This window comes from Apium graveolens, chromosome 7 (genome assembly GCF_009905375.1).
Source record: "Apium graveolens cultivar Ventura chromosome 7, ASM990537v1, whole genome shotgun sequence".
Taxonomy (NCBI): domain Eukaryota; kingdom Viridiplantae; phylum Streptophyta; class Magnoliopsida; order Apiales; family Apiaceae; genus Apium; species Apium graveolens.
The window spans coordinates 16,160,838-16,168,096 of record NC_133653.1 but is presented as its reverse complement, the minus strand read 5'-3'; positions in this window follow the sequence as shown (position 1 = coordinate 16,168,096).

The following is a 7,259-nucleotide window of genomic DNA, read 5'->3' as shown; positions in this document are numbered from 1 at the left end:
CATTTAGAAAGAATAAGGTTTACGGCTCAAGATCAATAACTGGAATAAGGGTTTAGGATTCAGTGCTTCAAAGCACTTGTAATATAGAACAAGATTATCGATCAACTACAATATATCTCGAGAAAGTTTAGAACACTTGCCTGGTACTAGCTTGCTATACTGTACTTACTTTCAATCACAACCGTCTTACTCCTAGTTATTTATTATGTTATATATATTTATTGACATCCATACGGTTGGATCGATGAAAAATATTTTTGAAAAAATCGAAACACCAATTCAGTACTTAACACTAGTTAGTTGTACTAGTCAAACTGATGTTTGACTATTAGAATCACAAATTAAATATAATTATATTGATCTGAAACTTTGGTTATATCACTAATACATATATATATATATATATATTGACATCCATATGGTTAAATCGATGAAAAATAATTTTGAAAAAATCGAAACACCAATTCAGGACTAAATAGTAGTTAGTTGTACTAGTCAAACTGATGTTTGACTGTTAGGATGACAAACCAAATAAAATAATTCTGATTTGAAACTTTGGTTATATCACTAATATATATATATATATATATATATATATATATATATCTATTGACATCCATACGGTTGGATTGATGAAAAATATTTTTAAAAAAATCGAAACACCAATTCAGGATTAAATACTAGGTAGTTGTACTAGTCAAACTTATATTTGACTTTTAAAATGACAAACCAAATAAAAATTATTTTGATATGAAACTTTGGTTATATCACTAATATATATATATCTATTTACATCCATATGATTGGATCGTTGAAAAATATTTTTGAAAAAATTGAAACACCAATTCAAGACTTAACACTAGTTAGTTGTACTAATCAAACTGATGTCTGACTGTTGAAATGGCAAACCAAATAAAATTATTTTGATCTGAAACTTTGGTTATATCACTAATATATATATATATATCTATTGACATCTAACGGTTGGATTGATGAAAAAATATTTTTGAAAAAATCGAAACACCAATTCGGGACTAAACACTAGTTAGTTGTACTAGTCAAACCAATGTTTAACTGTTAACATGACAAATCAAATAAAATTATTTTGATCTGAAACTTTGGTTATATCACTGATATATATATTTATTGACATCCATATGGTTGGATCTATGAAAAAATTAAAACACCAATTCACGACTTAACACTAGTTAGTTGTACTAGTGAAACTGACGTTTGACTATTAAAATGGCAAACCAAATAAAGGTATTTTGATCTGAAAATTTGGTTATATCACTAATATATATATATATATATATGTATACAGTTGGTTCAATGAAAATATTTTTGAAATAGCAAACCACCAGTTCATCGTTAAAATTACAAACTATATAATTTGTTTCTGTAAATTTTGTCATATCACTAATATATATGGATCTTGACATCCGTGTTGTTGGATCATTCATAAATATTTATAAAAAAAATTGAAATATCAACATGAGACTAAACACTAGTAGGAACTACTAGTCAAACCACTCATTGACAGTAAAAATAACAAGCCAAATAAATTTAATTTTTTTATAAAAACTTTGTCATATAACTAATATATATGGATCTTAACATTTGTATGGTTGGATCATTCATAATATTTTTAAAAGAATCGAAACGTAGATATTTTTTTACTCACTTGTTTGAAATTGTTGAAATGAGAAAAAAATCGAAAACACAAAAAAATATTTAAAAAATCAAATAGTTTTGTATATTACAAAAAAAATTAATTTTTTAATATAAAAGGATAACATTCATGATATGTACAAATATTTTTCGGAAGAAAAATATATACGTGAGTAGAGAATTTTGATTTTTCTTGAATTTTATAATTTTCTTAAATTTAAATATTTTTTTAAGATTAGGATATGAATTAGGAATAGGTAAGACTTTGTAATTTATTAAATTTTATATATGTTTTTGGATAATAAAACTATACAGATATTTATTATTAAATAATTTAATCATTATTTATATTTATATTTTATAATAAAGTATGAACTCCTATTATATATAGTCAAGCTTTCAACAAACAGTAGTCGTTTAACAAAGGCCCGACCTAATAAGAAACCCTAGCAATTTATCATCTTGATATAAAGCATGGTGAACACAATCCTGAATGCCATCTCTTAAGCGCCTCTTTTCACTCACTTCTACAAACCCTGTCTCCGGTTCTAAATCTCCTGAACCCAAAACAAAACTAAAAAATGGCAATCAAATCCCCAAACCATATTTCACCGCCTCTAAATCACAACAACAACAACCTCATGCGTTTCCTTTTGGTGTGATTACTTCTTATGCTAATTCACAACTTACTATTCAAATGGCTCCTGTTGCTCCCATCCTTTTCTCTCTCGCCGATCGCGACATTCAGGTCTAACCCCCTTGCTTTTCATTTCTACCCATTCACTTCAATTTTGTGTTTTCAGTAGCCTGACTCATTAGGAACTAAATGAGCCTAACTGGCTCTTCTTCCGAGAGCTTGATAGAGACTCCTGAGGCTGCTACTGTTGTTGTTGCGGCGTGGTGTTAAATGTGGCGCCCTCCAAACCCGGGTCAGAAGTTTGGGGTCCACAACACACACACACACCATATATAAACCTGGACAACTTCTCAAACTCACTTTCATAATCTGCCACTGACATATTTCCCTGCTTTAAATCCAGAAATTTCAATTCCATTTGATCCTGAACAAACTGAGGGAAATACTTCTCTAAAAAAAACTCCTTGAATCTATCCCACACAATATCATCTGTACCTTCCAATGTATTAACAATTTCTCTAAAACTGAGGGAAATACTTCTCTAAAAATAGAAATATCTTTTTCTGAAAACATTTTCAATAGTTAAACTAAGTAAATTGTATGCTTCTTTACAGAATGTAAACAGTTAAGGGAAAAGGGTACATGTTATCACATGAGTTCTATAACTGGTGCAGTAAATAAGATAAAACAGGTATAGTAATGACAATGCTGAAAAGGAAAGGTACTGATATATATGTCAAAGTATGGTAGTACAACATAACAACGTTCAGCAAAGGTAAAGGTACAACATGCCTATCTACTAGTTAGTAAGTCTAATTTATTTATATACCCATCAAAAGTCTGATGATACACATTACACACTATTATATATATATATATCAGCTGTCACATCATTTCTGTCATCTAGTTTTCAGGGAAACTATGGTCCACCTTGTAATATCTGGGGAAATTATGTCTGTATTATATCATATTTGTAATAAATTACGTGTATTAATGTGTCATTTATGTGTAATTAGCTATAAAACCCTAATTGCTATGTGTTACGTGCATTCTGTATCGTCTAGGTATTTTTAGGGTATTTTTCAGATATTTTATTTTGTATTTATAGCTTTCATATCAAAAGTTATACAACCCGAATCATGATTTTATAGTTGATATTTCAAATAAAATAATGGGCCTTATTTTTCAGCAAACGGCTTGTACCATCGCATTATTCTGAACATCTAGGTATTTTACAAATTTTCTTATTTCGCAAAAAATGACTTTTCTGGGCCCCATTGGGTGTCAAAACCCCCACAAAAATCACATTTTTATTTTTATAAAATTATAGGACTTTTATTTATACTATTTCTTTGTATTTTTGCATTATTTATCATTTTTGGGAAATTTGGGCATATATATTGTATATATAAAATATTTACAAATTAAATTTTAATACTCAAAAATTATAAAATTAGGGGTCAATTAATTTTAAATGATGTAGAATTAGTGCCCTTAATTTTAATTAGGAGTATTAATTTTACTACTATAAATAGCTTAATTATTATTAATTAATTAATTAAAATTTTGAAAAATCACAAAATTCTCTGAAATTGGGTCGGGAAGAACCAGTTCGGGTCAAGAATTTAAGCCGTGATTTCTAGCTGATTTCTGCATCAAATCATGTGATTTAAGTACTCAAATCGAAGGTTTTGATTTGTTCTTTCTGTTTCTAGCATCAATTTTATGTTTTAATTCGTAGTTTTTGATTTTCGATTTATAGGTTTTATGTTCGAATCAAGGCTTTTTGATTCTAGGGTTATTATGATGTTTTGATGATTGATATAGCCGTGTTAGATGATTTACAGTCGATTCATGGTGTTTAATTGAATAAACGATACCGGGATAGTGATTAACGATTATTAGGGTTATGCTTAATTTTCAAATCATAACTCCATGATTTCTATGAATATCTGGTTCTTGAAAGTTTAGGGCTTTGATTGTATGTGTTCGTAGCTTTAATTTGCACTATAGAACATTTGATTTCATGTACGATTCCGTGATTTCGTATTTTGGCCGGATTTAATGGCGGTTGTGCTCGGAGATGGTGATTCCGTGATGTTTGTGGTCTGTTTTGGTCGGGGATGAATTGCTGGAGTTAACTGGAATCGAAACCCTGTGAATAACGAACCAAACCCAGTGGTTTTTGCCCTGAAATTGGCTCGCCGAAATCTGTTCCGGTGGCCGATTTCTGGAAAAATTCCGGTCATGTTCTTCATGACCCGGAATTGATCCGTTTAACCCGGTTTTGATCCATCTCTGTCAGAGTTTGATTTCTGACAAATGTTTCTGGAATTATTTTATTTTATTTTTAATTTATTATAAAAATCAGTTTTATTTATTTTATAAATTGATTAATTAATTATTTAATTAATTGACTTATATTATAAATAATTCTGAAATATTTTCTAAAAATCAGATTTAATTATTTTCTTAATTATATATTATTTATTTATTATTTATTAATTATTTAAAAATGAATAATTATTTTGATAATTAATCAAATAATTTTCAATAAATCATAATAAATTTATTTTAATTCCAAAAATTATAGAAAAATCAATTTTTTAGTTCTAATTTTTCCTAAAAAATTATTTAAAAATTATTTTAGTGTTTAATAATTAGTAATAATTATTTATATTGAATAATAAATTGATTTATCTGTGTTTAATTGATATTAATTTGACGGTTAATCCGATTCGAGCGAAATTAAAGCCATTTGACTTAGAAAAATGAATTATTTTCATTAAAAATAATATTAAAACTTAATTTCTTTTAGAAGTTAGTTGACCTTTGATATTTATCTTATTATAAGCCAAATCGCGTGCAAAGACGAATCCGATAAATCCCGAAAAATAGGAAACGAGTCAGATAATGATCGGTTAAGCGAACAACGAGTTGATTTTGATTTCAAAAATTATTTTAACCATAAAAATGATTATGTGACTTATGTGATTATGTTTACTATATGGTTAATCGAGTCTTGCTTGTTAATAAATAATATACGAGTCAATAATACGCGTATGGGTAGACAATAGGAATGACGTGAAGTCGGTTTGAGACACAATTGAAGTATGAGATGACTAAAATCTATATATTTCTCTAGCAGAAGCCAAGCCAGCAAGGCAGGTTGATTCAGTGATAGACGAAGGTGTCATATATGAAGTGAGTCGCGTAGAAGGCAATTTTTTACCCTATTCTAATGTTAGAAGAGTGATATTTCTTCAGATTCATATCACGCTTGCACCCTTTTGATCCTTATTCATAAACACTCATACGCACTTGTTATTCTCTTGTTCATATTTCATTTCAATTCTTGATTTCTTCTTTTTCTTTGAATTCCTTATTCTTATTCCAATTGTTACACATACATATTGATATATTCTGGTGATTAGAATATATCTAAACATGTCGATTGTTCCGGTTGCTATTCCATGGACTGGATAGTGATATTTTGGGATTAAGTTTTACTTGATCCTAAGGACCTGGACATAACCGGATCCTTGAGATGGGCCGTAGAGCCTGGGTGCCCGACTGGATCTATATAGGGAGATATAGATCTGCACTATATCCTGGCTGATCAGCAGGGTATAGATGCGGACTTGTGTCAAGTTTAGTTCATTTGTATTCGGCAGCAGTGGCCTTCTTTCTATTCTTGCAGGGTTATGTCTTTGCAGATGTACCCAGATTACCGATTCATTTAAACTGCTTTAACACTGTTATATTTTGCGGACTTGTTGAGCAATTTTTGGCTCACCTCTTTTTGTATTATTCACCTTATTGTTTTCAGTTAAGAAGAAATATGAAACCCATCATGACTCGAGTGGTAAATAAGCGGGTCAAGCCTCGGGATCCTCTCATACCCAAGGTGTTGATCCCAATCCAGGAAGAAAGCTTTGAGTTGCCCGAACAGGTGGAGTGTAGATAGTTAGTGTGTGTGTTTGAATAAAAGATAAACTTAGTTTAAAACGGGTTAGACAATGGTTTGTAATAAAGAGAGTTTGTAAGATTTTAAATTGGGTTTTTAATAAAGTAGTTAGTGGTTCTTGTTTTCATACTTCAACCTAAAAAGATCCTGGTTAGTGTTAAAGGGGTTTAGATACATTTCATTATTATTATTATTCAGATTGTACAGGTTTGGTGATTAGCTAGTAACCCCCAGACTTATACCCCGGGTCTGGAGGGCGTTACTGGTTTGGCATCAAAGCTGTAGGTTAGGTTGTTGAAAACAAGAACATTAGGATTAAGATAAGATAGGGAGATAACATAGGATAGGGATAGTCAAATGGTAAGAGTAGTGTTAGGACCTAGATATGATTAAAATAGGGAAGTATAAGTTCTAGGAATTATTTAGTGACCTTTCTTCTTTATTTGGTATATTATCAGATGGCGTCGTCAGGTTATTCGGTTTCATCTGAGAGGACAGTTACATGACAAGTTGCACCAGTCATTCCACCAGTGTCTTAGTATATGTTTCCACCTCTTCCACCTCCTCCACCATTGCCCCAGGAGCCAGCACCACCAGTGCCAGATCTGATTCCTGATCCAGTAGAGATATTTAATCCACTAGAGTTCTTTGAGCCGATGCTTCCACCTCCACTTCCAGTAGAACATCAGGTTATGCCAGGGATTGAGCCAGAGCTTCCACCACCAGCAGTGTTACCTCCTATTTCGGTACATGCTCCAGACCAGAGATATTCCAGATGGTTCCAGTTGAGGGTATGAGTGAGCATGAGGTAGAGTTACAGTTGGGATTACCACAATAGGGTGCTGCAGGGATGTAGGGAGTTCCGTCACAGGAGTCAGTAGGTCATATTGCACAGCCATACATGCACCCGTATCATGACTACAATGTTATGAGAGAGGACACCGAGTACTGGAGAGCTTAGTGTAGAGAAATTATGTATTTGTT